This window comes from Danaus plexippus, chromosome 26, assembly GCF_018135715.1.
Source record: "Danaus plexippus chromosome 26, MEX_DaPlex, whole genome shotgun sequence".
Taxonomy (NCBI): domain Eukaryota; kingdom Metazoa; phylum Arthropoda; class Insecta; order Lepidoptera; family Nymphalidae; genus Danaus; species Danaus plexippus.
The window spans coordinates 252957-279641 of NC_083554.1; the positions used below are offsets into that span (position 1 = coordinate 252957).

At 33.3% G+C, this 26685-nt stretch overlaps 1 protein-coding gene across 1 annotated transcript in view; it reads left to right on the forward strand.

The window, feature by feature from the left end:
* Positions 1-26685, forward strand: part of LOC116774284 (neurobeachin) — a 217203-nt gene that overhangs the window by 1096 nt on the left and 189422 nt on the right.

Below are 26685 nucleotides of genomic sequence, written 5' to 3' on the forward strand. Positions count from 1 at the left end.
TTTATAAATTAGAGTGTTGTTGTATTAAGATGGTGTTAAATATTACATTGTATTCTGATTTCGTGTGTCTGCCGACAGCGAGCTGGTGTTGTAGTGATATCTATAATGAGCCCGTCATTAAGAAAAGTGTGTTCTATTGTTAGAGACGCTGCGGAGATTTTGGGAATCAAACAACGAAAATTATTTATAGGAACAGGTCTGTGTCGCGATAGGAAGTCGAATAGCTGTCTCTCAATATGAAAAAGGTGGCATACTGATTGATGACAACCTCTGTACGACCAGTGCATGTTCAGTTTTATCACTTGTATATGACAAAGGAAAATGTGACTTACTTTAATACAATGAATGTTTTACACATTGGTGTAGTATTTATAAACTAAAATTAAATATTATAAAATGAATTATATTGAAAAGTTTGCATTCTCATCTGGAATCTTTTGCAAAGAAATCACCTCGTAAGGATACTATTACTATATATTTCTAGTTTTATTTGTAAGATATTTGGCTCGTATCTAAAGATATTGCAATATCTTCATTTCATATAAAGTTGCTTAAAATATAAACAAGAACAGCGGCAATTGCCAAAGGAATTATGAAATCAGCTAGTTTAATATATAACTCTGTACATTTTGAACCGGATATTAATGTTATATTTGTCTTTATTTACACAAGGTAACAAATAAACCTCATATCACGATATAGTCCCCTGAAACACCCGGCACGTCTAAATATTTAGAGCAGAATGGATCAAATTAAACTTACACAGTTATACATCTGACATTTAATGAAATATAGTCGGTAATACCCACCAGTGGGGTGTCACTGGGAAGTGTTAATGTTCCTACGATGTATTGTCATCATCTGTGTGCTTCATCTTAGAAGTTGTACATTGTGTGACGTCGGTCTACCTTGACGTCATATATATTGTGTTATAAGAATTTGATGGGGATAACGATATTTCAAACAAAACTTTATTCTAATGCCAACAATTTTAAATTAACAACATTCGTAACAAAAGAACATCAAAATATCATTTCAGTTTGATCGTGTCAATACAGTGAATATTTCGCGTCTGGACTAACGACTGAACGTTTCTTAGTGTCTCTCATAACCTGTTCTATCTCAATCAATTCTCGAGTTCGCTGAGGATGTTATTCTTAATGATGATAATATCAATAGCATGTCATTTCATGCAGATTTACGATTCAGAATCATAGAAGGATGAATCTTTAATATGATATGAATTCCAAAATATTCATATGAGTATATGTAGTGTATGTAAATATCTCAAAGCTTGTCTAGGAGTAAACGATAAGTATATATCCGTTCCTTCCAAGTGGATAAGGGCCAGGTGGGTTCCAGGCGGCGGCGGCTCCTCGGCGCTCCTTCTTGTCGAATTTCATTTAATCCGCCTTGTTCTCAGAGCGTCAGAGCTAGGAGTGCTTGTATCGATTAAGGGATTTCACTGTTCATCCAGGAGAATTTACTCAAGATTTTATTTTGAGTCTTACTTGTTTTTGTTTTTGGATGCGCAGCTCCATGTCTGTTATCTTATTTTTGTTATGTTTAACGTCTGTTAGTTTGTTTATATTCAAATATGTATAAAAGATAAGTGAGAACTAAAGACAAGTAGAATTTATTTTTATTGGACTAGACTAAAGAACAGACAGACACTCAAAAGTAGATACTTGTACTTTTGCGAAATCCTGAACGGAGATGAAACAGTGAAGGGTCCTGCTGTTAAATCTCCAGACACAAAAGGCTACGTTGTCTTTTCCCAAGTTTTCTCTTTTCTTTTCTTCTTATTCTTCCAGTATCTTTACCATTCTCTTTCACTATCTCATATCCACATAAATATGCACACTAACATAGACACTCTTACACACACTTAATATATGAACACACCCGAAACACTCTTAGAACGACTGAAATTGAACCTAATAAGCCTAAAACACGCAGCCATCATTTGTGTTTTTATAAGTGTATTGATTAAACTGTTAAAATTATAATAACCAACTACATCAATCCATTGAATAAAACGACAACTTTATTTGTACGATATTGTTTTTTTGTAATTACACTTCTTTTTTAATCTGATCGTAATGTATCAAATTATGATTATTGTTAGGAATTCTACTTGCGAGCGACTTCTCATGATAAAAGTTTAATACCGTATAGTTCAATATAACTTTATAAAAAATATGTAAACTGAATGCCACTTAAAGTCTTTTAAATTAGCAAGTAAGTTTAGGTTAATACCGGTGCCTTTGCAAAAGTTATGTTTTATTAATTGGCGGTTACGTGTACGTATTCCTAATCTGAAAGTGTATGTGTTGGTATTCGACGGGCTGAGGACGGGGGGCTTTTGTTTCACGTGTGTTCGGAATACAATGGACCCCTGAGTAGAAGTGAGCCCTGTACCTGAATGTATACCGACATATAAACATGTATTGTTAGTAAATGAGAGGTATGAATGAGGAAATTACGTTCTAGATTCTGATGGGCTCTTATTATTACTTATACTAGTGGCACAACAGCTTTGTTAGGACGGCATTGTCCGCAGTAATAATGTCATAGCGGTGATTGTTGTATATTGTTTTATGTTGGATTTAATATAGATATTCTTTTATTGTTAAATAAATCTATTTTCCTCCAAATACTTCAAGTTATCATACTCATTAACAAATAAATATAAACAGACAGTTGATTGAATTTATATAAATTTACGGAAAAAAAATATTAAAGTGTTTTCATTTTCAGAGTTTCCAATACTATGATGTGTTTATGTCGGTTCCATAAAACATGTCACTCATGTTTAGTAATATCGACAGTAAAATTAAAATCTATTTTTGAATAAAAAAATTATATTCTTCAAATTGTTACTTGAATTATATTAATTCCACATCAGTTCCAGACAAGCTAGGAAGACCTGCCGAGACGCTGGTATATCAAAAATTTGAATACTCAGACTTATAACCTATGTACATCTAAGGTAGTTGCTTTGTTTGATGTTGGGATACCAATGTAACAACATTTCTTATACGATATAGGAAACCTCCTGGTTAAGTTCAGCTAAGTCAGGTTTTCGCGGAGTCGGTCAATATTTTTCAAGCAACGTTGTTGCCTCGGCGAAATTCCTTTTTTTTAACAAGCATCTCGTGAACACAACGATTGTACAATTGAATAAATACTCGAAATTCATAGTGAATACAAACCGCATTCATATATGTATATGTGTATTGTATTAGCTGTGTATCGAACAAAGCAGCTTAAAACACTCGCAGCACGGCGCCAGTGACAGTTGACGGATCACGACCCACAAAAGGCAAACGCTTTTGAAACTCCTACTACCTATATTATAAATATATATATTGCCATGTTGAAAATGTTTGTTTGTAATGGTTTTATCGATCTTCCCCACTGGATGCTGGAATCTAATTTGTCCATCGATCGTCTTACTGAATATTTTTTCATTATGTATGGACTATGTAAGTATTAGATCTAAACGTAAATGTAGCCGAAACAACGGCAACCCTGTCTTGAGACAGTCGCAGTCGATTTGATCGAGATTGCTAAAATGTCTCGGTTGAGTTCATTAAGCACGTAGCGTTGTCCCCGGCGTGAAGGTGAATGCGACCTTGTATCACACTTAAGAGGTGACTGCCCCATTCAAATTGAAATTCACTGTGGCGGGATTTTAATGGACTCTATCAAATCGCTGTTCTGGATCCCTTTGCTTAGATTATGAATAAAAGATGAAGGCTGAGATATTTTAAACTACCGTATAGACGAAATCTCTTATCGGCAGATGAAATTCCTGTCTTCAAAGCCGAGCGCCCACCTGCCTGTTACCGGTCTAATTAATGACTTATTAATTATTTAACAATTTGCCGTCTGCTCTAAAGAGATTATAAAATTATACTTAAAGTCACGGCTTTTATTACATCCTTATTGTCGGCTTAATATATTTGCCAGTAACAAGAAACGTCTTGTGTTCTTCCCATATCTCCCAGTCACACATAGTTGACATCCAGTCAAAGAATGGTTATGTCTGCTTAACCGTCTTTTATATTTTTCAACATATCGTTATAATAATTTTCAGTTTGTTTCTGTTACTAGTTTTAGTTAAAGGAACTATAAACAACAAACGATGTCTGGACACCAGTGTCCTGAGAACAGACTAAGGAGACGACTCTTGGTTTTAATTACACCGTGTCGGCCATCTTATTAAAATATTTATAATAATATCACTACAAAATATTTCTGAATTTATCATTATAATTTTTTAGGAATCAAGGCTTTATATAATATATATCTACATAAAGATTTTTTCTTATTATTTTATAGGTCCTGTTAACACTCGGTGCCATGCAAATATCTTACTGCAGTCTCACTTGTTTGTCTTCTCCATGATGAATTATGAATGTTTAAGTAGACCTTTCTAATATAATTCTTCTTAGTTTAAAGGTCACTCTGGTTGTAGGTTTCCGATCATTGTTGAATCATCATTCATAATGTTGAATTCATTGTTTACAAAACTATATTTTAAATGGGTATTGTATACTAGAGACCTCACATATTTCTATTATCAGTTTTCCTATAATAATGGGAAATCTTAAAAATGTATATTTTAAAAAGTATATTGATTTTATATTAAATATTATTTTACATTTTTATAATTGCTTCTTTGTGTATTAACAATTTAAAAAAGTGAGGGGCTTCAGTAGATAATTCCACTTCTAATATTATTCATGTCACTGTTAGTGTTTTAAGAGAAATCGGTTTTTGCGTCAACGTTATACTTCTTACAAGGTTACGTTATACGTTCATGTAAATGTCAACGACTTGTCTAAATTCAATAGTATAAGTATGTGCATGTTAGTAAATGGAAAATAAATTTTGGTTATCTTGAGGTCGGTTGATTTGGTTTTGAAATCTATTCGTATTAATGTGTAATGTGGTTCCTTAAGGATTATCCTTTACTCGGCCTTTATAATATACCAGTGAATATTTCCACCGTTTTTCTTTGTTTCTCTCCAACGACGCACGTACCGTAAAACAAACATATATTTAGAAATTTATCGTCTTATATAATTTCTTTGATCATTCCATTTTTATATGGAATCGACTTATTGCGCTTGTCAAATATAATAATATCTTTATTTGTTTGAACTTTGACTCCATGGAAATACCTTTTTTCCCGTAATATTTTCCTCTTATCCCATTTGGGATATTTCTTCCATTTGTACTGTTGACCTTTCATAAAAAGCATGCATTTTATGCTGGTATTAAATGTTGAATTTTTTTTTCGTTTGTTTTTTTTTTTTTAATATGAAATGTTATAAAAACATCTTTGTAGTTGTTAACAATTTATAAGTACTCTTTATAATAAATATCATATGTTCCGTGTCCATTGACATACGGAGTGACCGCCGTTTTGTTATGGACTTTCTAACCAACCGACTTGACTGACGTTATGTTACGCTTTTCACTTTCAGAGATGTAATAACATGCGGAGAGGTCTCTTAAAACCGGTAAGCCTGCTGTGACGGCGGTATATTTAATGTGAATAAAATGAAATATCTTCAACCCTCAGCTATAATACCATCAAAATAATATAATTTCATAATAAGGTTAGTCAGTCGCTCGCTGGGATACTTTCCATCAGAGTTGTAGCCTCCGGCGTATTTATTGCTCACCCTTACCCTTCGGTGAAGTTTGATTAGTTATTATTACAATTTTGAACAGTAGCGGGACGAGCGAGTTCTTGTTCAATAACTCGATGGTAATAATTCGGCATCTCATATATTAAGAAACTTATTAACACACTTGACGTCGCGAACCGAACAGTGGATGCAGCTCTTACGGCATACAACTTACATACTGCATATTAATGTACTTGCATCTTCAATGGATATAGCTGAAGTTTTGTATACAGATTCAGTTTAGACGTCAATGTATGGCCACTGGCTTGGAGGTAGAGCACAGTTGTGGTCAAATAACTGCAGTTCGAACATGGGCCGGCTTATACAATTAATGGGTTTGCTAAGAACAACTTGAAAATCAAATGAAATCAATCTGAATCGAACATGACGGACCTGCAGTGATCTAAGATCAGTTTTAAATGTTGATACCAATACATACAACATAAATGTTGATACCAATACATACATTTGGATGAGAAAAACAAATAAATTGTATTACTGGACTGATTCTGATTATTAATATTATCCAACTAAAATATGCGGCCGAGCATTTATACTTATGGAGATAGTAAAAGTTTTAAAGTCCAAATATTATTTGTTGCATGCATTTAATCCCTTTAATGTATATTTTGTACGAGTACTTGTAATGCTGAGAACTGTTTATAACATTTTCTGGCCAAACATTGCTTAGTCGGTGTATAGTAAAAAGTAAAACGTTTCTATAAATTTACCAAACTTAATATATTGTGAGCAAACCGTCCTTGACTTATTTGGGGCAATTTGTTCGTTTTTATCGTGTCGTATGACGGAAACTTGTCGAGACCATCAAATTCGGTAATAGGAAATAATTTGGACTTCCTCTCCAAATGAAATTACTTTCCTACCGAACCGAAGCGTTAAAGGAAAATATTTGCGGCCACTGTCAGTGACAGCTTGATTGCGTATTGATCTCATCCCACCGCCGATGACGTACACACAATTGTCATTTCCATATATTTATAGATTTATTTTAATAAATATATAAATGAGCCTGGAGCTGAATATAAGTAAATAATACATTTCTAAAGGCGTTCTGGAGTTCGCTCGTGACCTCAATTTTTGAGTATTTCAATTGCCAGTTTGTTTTGTTTTTATTCATATGTAATTAAAATATTTTATAAGTCGACATAAAAAATTATAAAATATAACATAAATTATAAAAATAATCATATGTTGAACGGGATCCCGTAGACGTTAGGATAATTATGGTAGTCCGTCTTAGGTAGTTTCCTAATGACGTTTTTTTTGTATCATTCTATATCATATATCATGTATTTCTTATAGTATCATGTTTATAAATAACAATACACAAACATTTATTATCCAAGCCATGCTAATAGTTGATTTTTACAAGTTACTTAAACATCCTAGTCCTCAGCTAGCAGAGTATCAAATTCCTGCAATCGCCAACCAATCTCCTAAAAATAGGATGAAGGAAAAACACTTTTAGGTAACCTCACTTCTTTGTACAAATTAATATGTACAAATCAATATGTCAATATTTTCATCAAATCAGATAAATAAAATCTGTGTAATAAATTTTTCGTCGCTCACATAACTTGACTAGTTATACAAGGCGTCGGATCATGTCCAATAATTAAAATAAGTTTTGGTCATTTGATATACCATTGCCAAACAATTTTCACGGTTCTGAAATTTCTTCGCAGGTAAGTTGTTAACACAAATTACTTGAATAAACCGTATCTGGTAACACGAGAACGACCTTCAAATTAATATGATTCTCCTGAACTTGTTAATTTAGATCGATAAATGAACTTTGAGGTACCGTCTGTTTTTGATTATATTCTATTATCAAAATAATTATTGTACATGTAATATGTATCTTGCCTGAAGACGATCGCAGAATGCTTACATCAGTATACCGGTATAGTTTTCTCGGTCGTCGACACGAAGATATCAATAAGAGGGTGAAATAGTGATGGGTATTCATTATTAAGCATAAAGACTATTTATCGGTCATGAATATTATGTTTAATGACAGTCAGATGTGTCTCTATCTTTACTTTTAAAAAAAGAAAAGAATGTATTTGAAAATATAATTCATAATTTTTCATTGAGATTCTTACCAACATGTAATGGATATTAATTAAAGTGTAAATATCTTAATACTACCATTCGGATTATAAATTTAACTTGAAAAGTATAGGGTCTCAACTAAACTGTTAGTATTGCTCCCATTTCGCTAATAGAATAACTTTTGTTCCGCCGAGGAAGTTGCTCTTCGACAAACGGAAAGCTAATAAATAAGGATTTATTTGTTTTCATTATCCATCGGCTAACAATTTGTTTGATACAATTCAATTGGGAAACAAAATAACGGGCAATCTGTTACGATAAAATTTATTAAGATACTTTGAGGTATCTGGTAGTCAACAATGCTTTAATACAATAAGCCATTTAATGAAATCTGCTATATTTTATATTAATATCATTGCAATGAAAGCTTTTCTAGTTGTTTATTGTTAGAAAACTTATCCTCTGCTACACTTCAGAACGTAATAATTATAATGAAACTTAATTTATCAAAGTAAAACCTCTACAGGACAGGTCCATATAAATTTGTTATCAACCAACAGTCCGGACTAATCTTTAAAATGCCAGAGAATTTTACGAATGCAGTGTAAATCGAATCTTGGCGACGAGGCTTCGTTATATTGGCTGGACGCCGACGACCGAAGCTGAGAATTGGAAATTTTGTCCCACGAGAGGTTTTTAAATTATAAAGTAGAAATGAAGTTGAGAATTTGAAAGATTTAAAATCCTGTAGAATTTGGTTGTTAACAAAAATATAGATTTGTAGGAGGAAAGTTTTTGCAATAAAATGGACGGATGAATACTTGGGGATTTCAACAGATTATTTTTAAAAGTAAAAAAATATGAATATCAACAACTTCATTTAAAATTTGTATGAACGTTGTACATGGACAGAATGTTACCGTTAGCCTCAGATCTCGTGAACTCCGGACTTTCGTCATTTTATAAAAGCTGAAGGTTTGGTGATGAAATGATGATGATATATGGAGGACTCCCATCTCATTGGCACTCATATTTACATATATACATCTCGCGTTCGCTGTTCCAGCAGTCGTACACGCTTATGTGGCAGGGGTTGGAACTATCAAAAATGTTTATCTGTCACAGCCACACAGCTACTGCAACCTAAACTTCATAATGGGCCATCGTCCTTACCTGTGTTGATGGTCATGGTCTGACAAACATTCAGCTTTTATAAAATGATGGAGTTCAGGAGTCCGCGGGCTCTTGCTCTATATTAAAAGAAGTTGCGGGCAAAAGTAAAATGATGTTTCATACTGAACCAATGTCTGATACATCCATAAAATGATTTTTTACCTCCTTAGGTATTCGATGTATTAGAAGGTTTCTTATTGTCTCGAGAGTTGAAGAATCAATTGTAAAAAGCAGATGAGATAACATTTTCTTTCTATGAATTTAAAATTTTCTGTCTCGGTGATACGTTTCCATAAAAGTCATTGTATCGTCGTTGCCCCAGCTTCAGTTTTATGTAAGACGTCAGATGTGCATTCTTCTCACTAATTCATTAACTTCTTAAAGATTTTTCTATGTTTATCTAATCAGTATTTTTATAAAACGCGGACGGTCAAAAACAGTTCGACTTAATGTTATGTATGTAACCGTCGTTGAACTATTTACATAAATATAATACGTTGCTCACTTGGATATTTTGTGTTTAATTTAAAACATATTAATTAAATTTTTTACTTTTTTGTACTCAATTTCTATTATCATAAACAATACTTTTTAATTACGTTTCCCAAAAAAAAAATATATTAAATATATAAGTTATATTCAGTGTTACTCTGTATCTCTGGCGTTATTGACGACTTCTATGGGTCGTTGTTCTATGAGTCACGCACAGTATTGTATTTTTTTATTTTCAGATTGTGTTTCCGCTGAATGATCTGTCAATCTGAGACGATCAGTATCACTGGCTGGCTTGCATAAATAAAAACTTTGACGATTTTTTTTATTATATACCCTGTCTCGTTTTACATATATACTCGTATAATGAAACGGTTTTCAATGTGACATTTTCAGAAACCTATAATATACACTATTTATAAATTTATATGAGCATATATTATATGTGTATCTTTGATTTACTTAATTCGTTGTTGTAAATTTAATTGACAATATCTAATACTTAAATACAATACCTGGTTTTCATTGTCATAATTAGTTCTCTAGGGCTCTAGCTAGAGATGTTCTCCAATTGAAACGTTCAGCGAATTTTTTGTTTAGTCTCAGGATCTTCTTCCTTTTTCCTCCACTAGGGTATTATACAAATAAATATAGATATATCAAAATAAAATCACCAAACGGTTTATTATTGAACAATGAGATAAATATACAAATGTTCATTTGTTAAAGTCGACTCTATATTTTATTGTATTTAACGTTCAAAAGACGGATGGATAGAGTGAACCATTGAATGACTGACTAAATTTGCAAATTATACCGTCGGGAGAGCGAGGACGGACGACGGGTGACGGGCACGGACACGGGCTGATTGACGACTCGTCTTTTTCACACTTTGTCTTAATTCTATTTTTGGCTAATGTAATCTCCATCATGGGAGAAGTCTTTCCGTCCCTTAAAAAGATGAACAAATTACGTTTGATTTTATCTTAGTCATTTTTATACACAACTAGGTACCAGCCCCGGCTTCGCACGGACCCTTTACAAAAAATATAAAATTTTGAGAATTATTAAACTTAAATTATGATAACTTTCAAATAGTACACCAGATTTAAATGATTTAAAAAGTAATTTAAAGATACTGATGTAGGCTTGAAAACGAAGTAATTTATTTTGATAAGACTTAATACCGTATTTATGTAAATAGCTTTCCAATAAACGCTTCAGGAATGACAATTTTTAAAAGTTGTAAAATGGATATAGTATGTTGTCCTTAAGGTATAGACATATGCCACTGCGGACTTTTCTGTAGACTTATATAAGATACACTATTCCACCATATATTATTTTGTTATATCTCAAAGACTTTAGGCAGCGTTTTCGTTAAAGCTCTCAGACAGCTCGTTTTCCCGACATCTTCAACAAATATCGTTAATGTACACACAAGTAAATACAAAAACTTAACAAATTATATACTAAAACCTTCCTCGAGAATCACGCTATCAAGTGGTGATAACTGTTTGAAATTCGGTGCAGTAGTTTTTCCGTTTATCGCGAACAGACAGAAAGACGCGGCGAGGGAAGTTGATAATCATTAAGTAAAACAACTTCTTTGTATTTATTATTATAGACAGCTTTGGTTTCGGCATGCTGTCGGGTCAAATGTTTGTAACGGGTGGTGTGGGGATGTTAGGTGGCATCCATCATTTGAAAACTGTACCAGATCCGATACTGCGATCTGTTGTCAAGTTGGACAACAGATCGGACTTTTATAGTTGAGCTTACACTTCTGTTATACTTTATATGGTCTCAGGTAATTTGTTCATTCAAATCTAGCAGGTAATATGGGTGGGTCGCGATGGACCCGGCACCCGCACGGTGAATCCATGGAATGCTGAGAGGTTTCGTCTCTCTCAGGAAATAGAAAATATTTTATTATTTCAAGTCTCTGATCAGGTTTTAGCCATCGTGTTTTTAGTGAGACGTGTTTTTTTCGGAATATTAAAAATGAAGCCTCTAAAAAGATTATAAGTAGTCTAAGTGGTAATCCCTAAAACCCAGCCCATTGTTTGTGTTTGCTTTTTACATTTCCGTTTTAACATTTGTAATACAGAAATCTGATAGTATTGATATAATTCAAAGCAAGCCAACGGTATTGGTTACAAAATTAGGGAATAGATATCAATGACTGATTCCTTTATGATATCTGTGCGATTGATAGCAGGTTTTAATTACTTCGGTCAGTATTTTTTTATTAAACGAAATTGAAAAGAAATGAATATTTGCTTTTGCAGTATCTGTGGAAAAATTCAGATTCAATCATTTATTGTTTTAAATTTGACGATAGAAATAAGTTAAATTTCTTTGATTTTCGAGTGACATCAGTCTTGAGATCAGCAATTTTTTATAGGAGTCAGAATATTGTTTACGTGTCACAAATATTTAAGGAAGCCTTTTAACTTTAAAAATAGCACGATAGAATGTTCGACAAATACTAGTCACAGATACGAAGTCATAACATTAAGAGTTGGTACTCGACTTTGGATTTTCATTAATGGAACTCCATCTGTGAAATGGAACCACGGAATACTGAGAAAGCGTTATTGTATCGAGCTAGCAAAGTGCGGTGCTACGTCTTATCGAGATATAGCGTGTCGAATCTCTCACCAACATCTCAAAGTGATATTTCATCTAAAAGTATCTTTTGAACGACACTTTGAAATGAAAGCTCTTCTTTCTATACGTCATGTTTGTTGTAAATGTTTAGTTTGCGAGAGTCGAAGAATATAAACGAATTTTAGTTTCCCGATATAGCTGCATCATCCGCTTCATTATTATTGAATGCCTTTTGACGTTAACATGACAAGGGAAGTTATTTTAGTAAAAAAATGGTCGTCAGGGATCCTATAAGACTATAAAGGGATCATTTGAATAAGAAATTCGTATTCTAAAATGATATTTATAACTTATCCTTCGGTTATGGAATGATAATTTTAGTGTTATTTACACTGTACTGTACTGTGTCTGTAAAGTACACTGTACAATGCTTGTGATAAAGCAGAACGGGAATAAGGAAAGTAAGTTGTGAGGTCACCAGGTTAATCAAAACATTTCATACTAATATGTTTAGGATATGTCCTCAGTATAGCCAAGCATCGGATGACACGTGACGAGGGTTATAATGAAAGACGACCATATCCTAAGTAAATTAAGCTCTCGAATCCTTTGAGTTTCTGATGGTCTCTGAATGATAAAGAAGTATTTGGCTAGGAATTATATTTTGATTTTAGGCGGGTGGAAAGGTAACCTTTGGTGAATGAGCCTGGATCAAGTGTCCTTTGAAAGACGATCACTGTTATTACTGTCTTCAGCACCAAAATCTTCTTTAGTATATAATGTGCATCATTACTTACCCCTGAATTGTGGCTTCCTTCAAAATGCGCAAATTGGCACGGGCCTAGGTCTAGGGCCTAGTCCGCTTCTAGACGCTACTTACAACACTGCTTAAATCGTCTATTGTGCTGCAGGCCGTCTTTTACTACATTTATTTAAACGCAATTTTCATTTTAACATTTAGGACTGAGTGTCGTGTCAGGGTGTAAGTATAGGAGTTCAGGATATACGCTTAGGGGCTCGAATAATATAAAAAGCGTGCAAAAAAAGATTTATGTACTGTTTGGCAGCCCGAATATAATAATAATAATAATAATATCTGAGAGAAGTGTTTAATTTTAACTCGAGGAGGAAACTCCAAAGTCAGTGGACCGGACAGGTTTAATTTAAATTATATAATTATCCTGCATAATACAAGAAAATGACACATAGAAAACAAACGAAACTCAAAGAAAGTGCTAGTGTATAGAATTTTGAAGAAGGAAATAGGCAGAAAATATGTAGGAAGACGTAAAGTACTGATGTAATAATATGAATGACTATCATGCGTTTTAGTGGAAGAATAAATTGACGCAGACTGAATAAGTGAATCAAAAATGATACATTAAATATAGCAAGTATTAATTTAAATATCGATATAATAAAAACGAAAAATAAACTATATAGAATATGCGTAATCTGATCTGATCGCTTAGGTCGTGGATTCAAAGCCCATCCGGCTTTAGTAGATTTTTTGAATCTCTAATGAAATGTTTAGACATCTATTAATTTGGTTGGTCTGTACCGTCTCTTTGTTAATTCAAGCCCAAAATGTACATACTCAGTTGCAGTGTACTAATATCTAAAGTAAAGTTTAATAAATAACGACTTAATAGGAAATTGCAAGACTTGCGAGACTCTTTCTGCAAGACTAAGACCAAGACTGTCGGGTGTAGTGAGGCAAGACCAAGACCAAGACTGGTCAAGTTTCGGCTTGTTCTTGCATTTGGGCAACACTAATGCTAACATACATTACTTCAAAAGGAACTCCGACACTAGCCTTGGCGACACATGATTATATTAACCATAACTTTGGCCTTGTCAATGTTTAACCCGAGACTTTGGACCGACATTGTGGCAGTATTCAATGAATATCTTTACACTTGAATGATTCGATAATAAAAAAGGCAAAAAGCCCAGATTGTGATAGGGTCTAAGACTTTTTCATAGTATACGTTCCTTAATATAGGCGTTTATTAGGCGTAATGAAGTTGATTTCGTTTCTCAACACGCCATTGAAGATTATTTACATCCGCTTACGTTGAGGCTTTCTTAAAAATAGGAAATTATCAGTGATAGCCTTTAACCTCAAGAAAATTAACCGGGTCCTGTCCACTCTGATTTTTGTTCCCAATGCCTAATGACTCTTCCTTCAATTCGCCGTCTTCGTGTATTCCAATTTTCTCATTGAAGCCACCAATGACTATCCTATCAAAGATTTTCGTACGAGATAAAATATCTTACAATTATGTTGTTAACTTTAAATCAATATTGAGCTTATACAAATTTAAATTTAAATTATAAAATACGGCATTAAAAATTCAGCGATATGAGCACAATTTGAACCTGTAACAGCCGGAATGCTGGGGTCCTGTTGCGATTGATTGTACATTAAAATTTTAATTTGATGAAGGTTTTGCTACGTTTTAATACGTATCTCTTGACGTATTCGTCAGGGTCTGCGGTTGTTTTAGTCGACATCTGAACAAATCAGGGTGCTCATCTTCATCATATAAGGTTCACTAACCTAACAGACACACCGGCAAACTATAAGACCTTATCCTTGAGTAAATTATATATTAAAAAATCCATCGCCATCTTGGGACAGTTAATTTCCCCACTAGAAGTAACACTGATTCGTAATCGCAGATCTGCAACATCTCTCTGATGACGCTGCTTCTTATCAGTTTTCGTTTCTATAGGATCCAAGCTTCATCTCTATGAATAGTTTCCAATCGGTCGATAGAGCCTGTCTGTTTATTGATTTAGAATGGTAGTTGAACCCCCTTGAATATTCAATTTTTTTATGGTTTCAAGGGTTTATTATAGAGCAACTTTAATAAAATCAGATTTATTGTAATATACAAGAGATTAAAAAAACGGAAATTAGAATGAACGCTAATGTTATGATTTGAAATTGTTTATGCATTTGTTTATATGTATACCTACAAGATAAATCAATATTTTTCCGTCCCATTGAGCGTCAAGTATATTGACCTTTGTTTATCCAATATCAAACAATCTGTTGCGGTGACCACTAGTCTTACAAATATACAGAGATACGTCTTCGTTATTTCTTGATATATATACAACAGAGGCAGTGAACTAATCTGTCAGTTCAATCAGGGTTTAGCCACTGCGGCTCCAGTCAACCGTATAGCATGAAATGGATCTCCAGCGAGTCGACCGAGATTACACATAAAAAATGAAATTATTATTAGAAAGGACACACATACATCTTCGGCTTATGAAACTCTAATCACTAGCTGCCTAGCCTGAGCGGTGCAGGTGGCGTGTGGTATATTTTAAAACATCACCCAGTCCAAGCCCGTCCTGGCCCCTCTCCGTCTTTATTAAAGTGATCGTGCGAGTCTTACTCACGTGTTGGTAGCATCCTCCCTCGCAGATTATATTCCGCGAATCTCTCGTCTCTAACTCGACGTCTGATGTGCTACATTGTTATTGGATTATCCAAATACATTTGTCGTACTTTTCTCGCTACGAGAAAATTGTTCACTTTGTGACTCTTCTTATATTCTTAGTCTTATTTATAAAGCCGTATATTTTGTTTGGTTATTTCTTTTATTCGATAGTGAAAATATTACTTTTACACAAGATTTGTGGGAAACATGACATTATCTATATTTTTACAAAAACATCATGTAAATAATATATTCCCGCTGAGGCTATACGCTGAGATTAATATTTGTAATATTAAATTATTTATAACACTTGTATCGTAATGGAGGAGGTTTTAATCTAAATTAGGCATTATTACCATAAGTCTGTAACGAACTGATGTAGATTCAAAAGTAGAACAAGTAATATGTAAACCGGCCCTAAGTGTATAATCAAAATTTGCAAAACAATCGTCTGACAATTAATGTTACATACAGCGGTGAACTGTGTATATGTTGTTTGGGTCGGGAGTTATAAATAGAACAGTATGTAAAACTTAAAATCGGTTACAATAAATGTGTTCAATCAACTTGTATATTTTTGTGAGTGAGGAACTCACAAAAATGTTTAATAGAAAGTAACAATGAAAAAAAAATTTTTGTATTTTATTATCTCAATATTATATCAAATATTGGAAAAAATAATGTCAAGGTAAAGTTCACAATACAATTATGAGGGCATTTTTAAATCTATTTCAAGCATACGAGGTCGTTAGTACTGTTTTATCACCATATATTATATGAACACAATAAAATTATAATACTTTTCTGCCTTATATATATTCTGTACAAGCTGTTGTCAGTTTTCGATGTTAAATGATGTGACCGAGATCAATCGTCACTAAATGAATAATGTCGTCAACAGTTTATCATAGTAAAGCGTTTCCATTTCATCAACGGTTCACAGTCAGCCTCTCTGCGAGATCCGTCCGGTTAATGGAGAGAGACCTTGGCCGTAACTAAAAGGCAATGAATTACATATCCTACGTCGTACCAAACCCAATGTAACTCCACAAAAACCTTTGCAAGTATAAGATAATTTAGAGCTTCGTTCGACAAACACATTATATAAAAATATAAATTTTAACCATCATCATAAAAAACATAGTAAAATATATATTACGTATTTCCACCATTTGCTTAGTGAAGGAATACATTAAAAGAAACTATTTTCATGAAGTCAGTTAGGCGAACTGTACATATATCATGTTGAGTTTCAATGATACAATTTTTGATTCATTTTTAAAATAAATGACAAGATCTTCTATTAAGTTCCCTTCAGATTTCTCTTAATGTTATCACCTCATATCAAAGTTCTCTTTAACTCGCCCACTTTTGTTTTTTTAATTTGCTACTTGTCATGCTTTAACTATTTCTAAAACAAGTATTTTTTATTCAACCGATTTCTTTTCCAATATTTTTCTATTCATGGACTAATTTGTGATATATTCTTAACAGTATCAGCGGATGCATTGGTTCGACTTTATTATGAATCTACATTAATGTCGTAATTGTCAACTTTAATTCAATATCACATGATCGCCATCGGGAACGTTTCTTTTGATGAGTATTGGTCCTCTCATATTTATATGCAATTTCCTGCTATAAATTCGAAAAGCACTGAAGCGATTTATTATTATATTTTTATAAAGACAATATATTTACTATCTAATAGTTTATTTTCTTTATGTTGTTAATACGTTGGTTTAAGTATATATATAAACCGTCGACGTGTATGTTGTTATATATCTGGCAACATTGTAATCGTTTAGTTTCAAGTCACCGGAGCCGTCCGAAACAAGACTTTCATGTTTTAGATGCGGACAGTCTGAACCGAGAAAGTTAATGTTGCAAACTGTAATTGTTATGTTATGAGGAAAGTTTAATCGTGTGATGTGCGTTCTGTTACTGAGTATATTCTATAGTTTTTTTATTTTTTGCCCTCGCCGTAAGGAAAGGTATACTTGTACTAAGGTTACATACGAGTGTTTCTGTTCATAAAAAAATTCGATTTATTGAACAGCTGTAAAAAATTAATTTGATATGAATATGTTGTTGGTCATGAAGCATCTATTATTATCTTGTAAATACAAGTTAACACTCAACTGGTTCAATTCGAATGAATCCCGAACTTGGACGCTGACGCGTTTTTTGTTTGGTATTTATTATAGTTCTTTCTTAGAACTTATTCAGTGCCTTTAGCTTTTGTCCCGTCACAATGAAATCTCAACTTTGAGATTATTCAACAGAACATAATTGTCAGTATTAAGAAAATAATTCTCTGGAAAATCTTTTATATTTCTGGATCATTGTTCGGCTTGTTCTTTTCGCATGCATCCAAAAGAAGAAAAGGCTAGCGATTTCAATTTATAGAATTGAGAATAACAGAACTTAAAAAATAATTTCTACTGAAGAACTGGTTCCAACATAAAGTAATATATTTTCTTAGTATTGAGTCAGGAGTTCTGGAGTGTGCGTGTGTTGTGTGTGTGCGTGTGCTGTGTTGTGTGTGTGAGTGTGCGTTTGTGTTTATAAAACAGAAAAGCGATTTTATATTTTCAATAGTAAGACAGGTGCATTTCTGTTATTCTGTATTCGGAGCGACACTTCCTTTATATATTAGATATTTTCCTTTGTTGAGTTTTCTAGTTCTATGTTTCATTTTAAGTAAATTCAAACCGTTTGTTTATACTTGTTTGATACATTTTATTGGTCATTTTAAATGGTTTACTGTACTCCGCGCTTTTGACCTATATTTGGTTCACATTTAAATCGAACTTTGATGGAAAATGTTCATTTGAAATTATCGAAATTATGTCAGTACAAGGTAGGTTAGTATGTTTATTATTAAACGTTGAAAGGCAGTCGTCCAGCGCGGCTCCTGGGGGATCAGACGAGCGATCATTATTATTAATCAAGTTTCAACGTTCGTGATAAACACCTTCGAGAATGACTTCGTTACAGGTCCACTTTAAGATGCTTGTAAGCTCTATTTACATTGTTCCAGGTGACAGCAAGATTATAATAAGTTACCTATATAATAGTTGTCAACTGTCCATTTATAAATTCTAAGGAATCTGTGACAAGTGGTTGAAAGTATAGTTTATATATTTATCGATGTAAAGGTCAACAGGATATCAAATGATAGGCTTAAAGACAAAGTGACTGTAATAAATTTGCTCATCGTACTTTAACGTGTAAATATAATGTTAAATATTATGTGTTTCTAGCTAGTGAGTTATATACATGTCAAACTTTACGTTATAAATGTACATATATAAACGACAGATATTAATATTAACGGGCGTCCAATTTAAAAACATCCCTTTAAAACCAATATGATCGACCGGGGAGTCCGTCATTTATACATGTAAATGAAAATGGTTTCCGCTTAATTTATTATGCTTTTTCCTTTATCGTTCAGTTTCCGAGTAAAATAAACTTGATATAAGTTTATCTCTGCTAAGTTGAAAGTTTCTCCGGCAGCGTCGAGCAGGTTACTAAATTATTTATACTATTGTTTTTACGGCCTCAGGATAGCTCCTAAATTTGTCCATACAACTTGCTTCAGGTAAACTCAAAGTCCGTTAATATTACATGGCCTGTTCCGTGTTCCTTCAGACTCTTAACCTATCAGTGTCGATCCTTTTAATTCCCTTAATGAATGATATTTCCCTTTCGCTTAGAACGTATTGGACACGGCGAAATGTCCTCCGACACAATTAATTGCTTCATAGCAGTTTTCTGCTCTTTTTCCTTATCGTCCTAATCCTTATGATGAAATTATTAATATAAGTGTGAGAGTAAATTTTGTTTCCTTGATTGTTGTTATGTTTGTTTTGTTTACTGTACTGTGTGTCTGTATTTCTGTCATTTTATTTGTGTTTAGGTTAGTTGTACATATATTTTATCTTTACTTGTATCTCCTTATTATATTTTTTACAGTTCACGTCACTCTTCAGATATCTAATAACCTTTATTATTGACTTATCGATATATTGAAATATATAATAAAAGTTCTCTATGAATATTCTATTTTCAAAGTAATGTACCTATTGAGGCTGTCGTTGAACCGAGCTGAATCATGGAATGAACTGTTTAAAATATAAATATTATGAATATGAATTGCTTTATTAAATAATTTAATATTTAATATATATTACAATGAGCAAAGTTCTCCAAAACTACAAAATGCTTTTAACATTGTACAATATTATAAGTTCTGTGTGGCCACTGTCACCGTGAAGCCGTTTTGTGTACATTACTAAAATTCTTTATAATTAATTCCTTTAGGTAGTCTGGTCCCGTGTCCCGTGTCTCGGGTCTCGTGTCTTGTGTCCGGTGTGCGGTGTGCGGTGTGCGGGAGCAGGGTTCCTTTGAATTCATAAACTGAATCAACTTTGAAGTGCATCCCTCTTTGTGTTGGGAGGTTTGAATGAGTTGTTACTTTAATATCAGTCGCCGTTGTACACTCTTCAAATACTGTATGACCAAATTGTCGAATGAGATTAAATTATACTAAATGGTTACGTATTTAAATAATAGTTTGTAATAATCCTTGTAGAACATCATGTTTAACATGCGCTAAGCTCATCTCAATGTTTACTTCATTACAGGGGACATAAAGTTCTTGCTCTATAATAATAACCTCGAGCTATTTTCATGTTAGCAGTAATCTCTTTATACTAAAACGGATTACCGATCGCGTTCTGAGCTACCGGCTATAAGTTCAGTGAGTCTTATTTAGAAGGTATAACATAGCAACTTCATTAGGAACGCAAATATATACAGACCTACATACAGATAGAGAGCGCCCCTCACTCGTGATAGCTGTTGGACAAACTCTGTATTACTTTCAAAATATTATCAATAACAAATATTACGTTTTTTTAAAATATTATATTACTCTGTGGTAAACCACGCATTTTTATATATTCAATTTAAAAATGATGCTATTCTGATGTGTCATGTGATGCCAGTCTTCTCACAAATTGTTTTGGTTTTTTCATACGAATCCTTATAGTACTTATATTTTTTTCAATTTACAATAGACTAAAATTCTTTTAATAAATAAGAATAACTTAAAACCTAAAGTCTTCTATTAAAAACAAGGTTTACTTCATTTATAGATGAAGTAAACCGAGGTGGTAGAGCTTAGCTGTGGTCAAGATTCTGCAGCTTGAACATGGGCTGCCTCGACCGGGGAAGTACCACCCTTTCACAGAAGATCGGCGTGAAGTAGTCTTTAATGGCTGCGTCTGCCCTTTTCCCACCCTTTCCTACCCCTCTTCCCTTATCAAGGGTGGCAACACATCCGCAAAACTATGTTGCGGCTGTCCATGAGCGATGGTACTACCTCCATCAGGTAGGCCGTCTGCTCGGTTGCCCGCTTTAGTATAAAAAAATAATATTTAAATTCCTTGAACAAATATAGGCTCGCATTTGCGTTCTTGATACTGACATACATTCACTACCGGCTACAGCTACAAATATAGAAGGAGAACCTGACCAAACTGAACTATCAAAACAAAAATGTGTGCATTGTATAATAATTACAAATGCTATGCGCGTATACCTGTATGTAATGTGTACGTATTTATTGATTGATTTGATAAATTACAGGATTGATTGATTTAATAAACTCAAGGAACTTAGTTGTTTGTATTAAGATTATAATTAAGGGGATGTTACAATATCTAGCTTTTTGTTTTTTCTTCGTTATTTAATAGAATGGTTCTTAAAGTCTAAAGGTTCTTCCAAAATAACAATATTAATATTTGATCTGCACATGATTATTAAAATATGAAGTTAAAATAAAAATTATTTTAATTTCATATTTTTAAATTTAATGGACTTTCCTTTCTTTAATGGACTTTAATAAAAAAATCTGTCAAGTAAATGAGATGTAAGACTTTCGCTAGTTTTATTAATTTAAATGAAACTAATATATTTCGGATATACTACGCGTGCTTTATTATTTTAAAACTACATAATCCCGATGTTTCGGGTACTTTTCAGCAACCGTGATCTCGAACAGACATCTCGTCTGTCGACTCATCTCAGTTTAAAAATAATATAATTCGCGTATATAGTAGTACAGTAGTAGTATATTCGCATAGTATATCCGAAATATATTAGTTTCATTTAACTGTCAAGTTATTCTTGAATTAATTAATATAGTATTTTCTAACGTCAAAGTCCATTACATATTACCGTACATACTGCAGTGGGTCGACAAAACTTGTGATTGTTCTTATTAAAGTTCCCGTCAGATGAAAGCCTTCGAGAGTTTTCCATTTGAAGAGCTGAATGGATTCTCCACAGTCTGATGGAGGCTCGTTAGCTGATACACGCTCCCACTATCATGGTTTCAAGTTAATAAACTGAGCTCGGCATATCGTTTGCCGCAGCTGGACTGATATTGTGAAAAATGTAAACTTGACTTAATATATATTACATTAATTGGATCCAGTCGGGGAATGTTTAAATAAAAAATTACAGATACAATTTAAAACTTAATCGAATTACGCGGAGCCGGATAATATTATACAGCTTCACGGTCGTTGGGTGATCTCGTAATAAACATAGCCCAGAGTGACCAGAACACGCTATACACACATAAAATTTGGGTCATTTTATTTCGTAGTAATAAATTAAATTTTCGTTTGTATATGTGACACCTTTTTTTCTTGTTTGTTTTAGAAAAATTAAATAGCACTTTATCTTACCTGCTATGATTTTAAGACCAAAACTATATAATAAAACTCTGTGTTTTATTGTGTAGTCTGACTCTAGTCTAGTCCGAGTAAAAATCAATTCTTTTGCTATATAGCCCAGCACGATTAGGCGATCTACCTCTTGGGGAACTTAGTTCCAATTTCTTCTTGTATAATGTGTTAAGCAACTTTCTATGTTTTAAACATTATTTTCCTAACGATCGCATGACCATGACATGAGAGTGACGCGACTCTACTTGGTGCTCTAAACGGTACTTTGAATGCACATGAAAGTTTGATGTCAATTTACGTTTAACCACACAATAACGAGAGAGGTCTCATGTAAAAGACATGCAATCGATGCTATGCAAATGTAATAGCCGAGGAGCATGTGCTCCATTATTGTGATGGAATTTCCTCATTCTTTTGAACCGCCTTTCCGACTACATAAGAGAGACGATTGTGAGCAATACAGGACGCAGTTTGAATTGATTATATTGAACTGTTTACTATAAAACATTATAAAAATAAGAAATATATTTCTTTACTTCGTTTAATATAATATCGACATTTTAATATCTAGTTTAGATATTGTCAAAAATATTTTGGCCCAGGCGGGAACATAACTATAGTGTTTAAACATAAACATGTTCGGTGATAATATTCCGTCTCACAAGTCACTTAATATTTAAATGTCCAATTTAAAAGATTCTTTATATAGATTGCAGTCGTTCTGTGCGCCAGGAGACGTCCCGAGCTGTATATTTTTGTGGAAATTGGAAAAGTTTTATCATTTAGGAGCAACGCTGTCGCCGGCGCTTATCGAGATCCATCATTACGTGATCAAGAATATTGCGTTCTACGAAACGACGGAACCACACTTAGAACGCATACATGGGTACAACAAACAACATTTATATATATATACACTGATAGGTACAATCAGTGTAAGCTGTTTGATTGGGCACGTTTTGAATGTTTTGACGAATGATAAAGCTGTCATTCATTCAAGTCAATTGTTTTAAATGTATGCTTTTCAAGATTTAATCTCTTAATACACGCGAAAGATTGTGAGTCGTATTGTTCTTTGTAGTAATAAATATATGTATACAATGTGTATCGTCTGCTAATAGCTTCCATTCGATATAAAAGTTTTGTAGTGCGTTACCAAATCGCGTCCAACATTTAATCTATCATATTAAAAGCATTTTTTACTGACGAAGTTGTTGGAATCACTTTACTTTTTAATTAATGTCAACATTATTATATTTTTTAACACTATTGAAAGTTGTTCCATGATTATATATACAGTCAGCTGTTTATCTTATATGTGGGTAGCTCATCATGATCACGGGAGATCTATCAAGATATTTTTACCTTTATTTTATCAAAAATCAGTGATTACAAGACAAATCAAATAAATCTGTATTTTTTGTCGCTAATACAAAGTGAATATTCACTGAACTGATTTAAACACTCCACTGATGCTGATAAACAATATGGAAAGAAATTATAATAAAAAATAAATGAATGTACTTTCCACATTCCCCGGTATGCTATGAGGAAACGGCCACTTTGAAAAATTCAAAAGCATAAAGTGTATGTGTCATTAAACATTTCGTGACATCAATTTATTTTGAAGAAAAATAATTATATTCAACTTTTGATTATTCAAAATGCAAACTAATATTAATTTATCGTTTATCTTTTATTCAATGTCTTAGTGTAGATTCCATGAGACAAAGCGCTTACCTGTAATGGACGACATCGGACGACAGTATATATTGTTAAATATACAGCAGTAGTTAAAGCTTGGCTTTCAATATAAACGCTGGTAAATGTCCGTAGTTGTGTATATGTACTCTTACCACATTCCCTAGCGATACAATACGACATCTGCACATGCAAACTACGGTCTGAAAGTTTAACCTCGCTCGATCTGAGTTGTTCTGTTTAATTAATGAGCCGACTCATTCGTTTATAGCAACCGTATCGGCCATTGTTCGCAAAGTTCAGTTACTATTACGATACAGGGCTTAAAAAAGTATAACGTCGCCGTCGCCTGTGCGGTAACGATCGGGGATGGATGCGGTTGTAGAGTGCTTCCGCAATAACTTGCGCAACGATATTGCACTGTCAGCTGCAATGCGGCCTCCTCACTCACTTGGGGGGCTTTTTTTTGCATGACTACGTTCAAGTATTATATTATTCGTCTCACCGCAACTGACTCTCGTCTCATGTCATGAATACCATAATAAAATACTTCAATTGAATAGCCGTCAAAGTTGAGGTTTTGTTAATAGTTTCATAATTTATTCTTCTTAAACCTAGGATTATAATATCATTCTATGTAGTTTTATGATGTGTGTATAAATTAAATACAAGGAGTTATGAAGCTGACGTGTTGTATGTAAATCGAGGACACGTGCTCGCACCAGATACTGGCGAGGTCTCGCATTAATTTGGACCAATTTTCCACCTCTGTCGCCCGGAAACGTCAACTTAGATGAGTTTTTCACCGACGTCGCTATGTTCCAACGGAGCACGTTGTTTCATTATAGCCTTTGTCATACACTTAAAATATGCATATCAGGGAGCACGTGTCTTAAATATTGTATTATTTTATAATAGTTAATATAGAAAACACAAAATAACATGTTCCTTATGAAAATAATATTATGAATAAGTATAATTAATGTTTTTAAAGGTGTATCTTGCGACTACAGTTTTTGCGGATCGTGATGCGTGTAATTTAGTATCCCGTGTTGCCAGGATGTCAGTGTTGTGTGAGAGGTGAAACGAGCCGACCCCTCTCTATTGTGAGTCTACTCTTCACGCGGGAATGGCTTTACGGTTTTGCTTTTGGCACATCCGTTAAATGAATTTAGAAAATCATGTCACGCTAATCACGGTTAACACGCTCAAATTAAATGGGCTAGAAGAGCTTTCAATATATAAACCTTTTTTACATAATTTAACCTCAGATGTTTTTTTTCTAATTTGACTTTTTAAACAACATTTTATTTGTAATTTGTAACGTTTCACGATCCCGCGGGAACCATGACCAGATATTAATAACGCTGTAAAGGATACCGTTTTCGTGAGCCGAAGGTCGAAGAGGAAATTAACAAGGCTTTGGAAGACCGTTACCCGCCGTCTTATCAATTTGAACATCGTAAAATAAAGCCTGCGTTTAATAAACACTAAGAAATGCAAACATTGAAACATAAATTGAAAATTGAATATTATCTAAGAACAATCTTACACGACATCTTATATAAACAGGAAAAGTAATATATATGTACAAGGAATTGTATTTATTAAAGTTGCAGTCGATAGGTACATACCATAGTTACATATTATATATCAATGTTGAATGTGACAAACTCATGTTGATAAAAACACGATAGTTTGTTTTTGTGGTTTTGGCCGTTGGGAAAATCAGGAAAGGCATCGAGTGTACGTACAGGTTCTGTCTGGAGCATTAAGTTTTAAAAATAGAAACAGTCCGACAGATTAATAAAATATATTCTTAGTAGTAAAGAAATGTTAAATTCTTCCAATTACATTAATAGGAATGTCATATAGTCGTTTTATCATATGTTCATAACATTATTTATAAAACTTGTAATCAATCAAAGGACCAGAGATAACAAAAAAAACAACACTTAGTTGAACTTAAAAACACTTTTTCCTTAAAAATCTGTTCTATCCTCATTTCAATATAATTTAATAATCTTGTAAACAAACGTGATCAGCTGATATTGACAGAGACTTGTCTATGCCAGTCGGGTAATGTGAGTAATCTTTAAGATACTTTAATCTTAATTATAACTAGGTACCAGCCCCGGCTTCGCACAGGCTCTTTACAAAAAATATAAAATAGCCTAGTTAATTTTGAGAATTATTAAACTTATGATAACTTTCCAATGGTACGCCCGAGTTAAATGATTTAAAAAGTAATTTACAGATATTGATGTAGGCCTTGAAAACAAAGTAATTTATTTTGACAAAACTTAATACCGTATTTTTGTAAATAGATTCAGCAATGCCAATATTTAAAAGTTATTCTTAAGGTGTAGACATATGCCCCCCGGACTTTTCTGTAGACCTATATAAGATACACAATTGTGCCATATATGATTTTGTTATATGTCAAAGACTTTAAGCAGCGTTTTCGTTAAAAGCTCTCAGACGGCTCATGTTTCCTTACATCTTGAACAAATACCGTTAATGTACACACAATTAAATACGAAAACTTAAGAAATTATATACTAAAACCTTCCTCAAGAATCATGCTATCGAGTGGAGATAACTGTTTGATAATTAATCGGTGCAGTAGTTTTTCCGTTTATGGCGAACCGACAGACAGACAGACGCGGCGAGGGACTTTGTTTTATATAATGTATTTATATT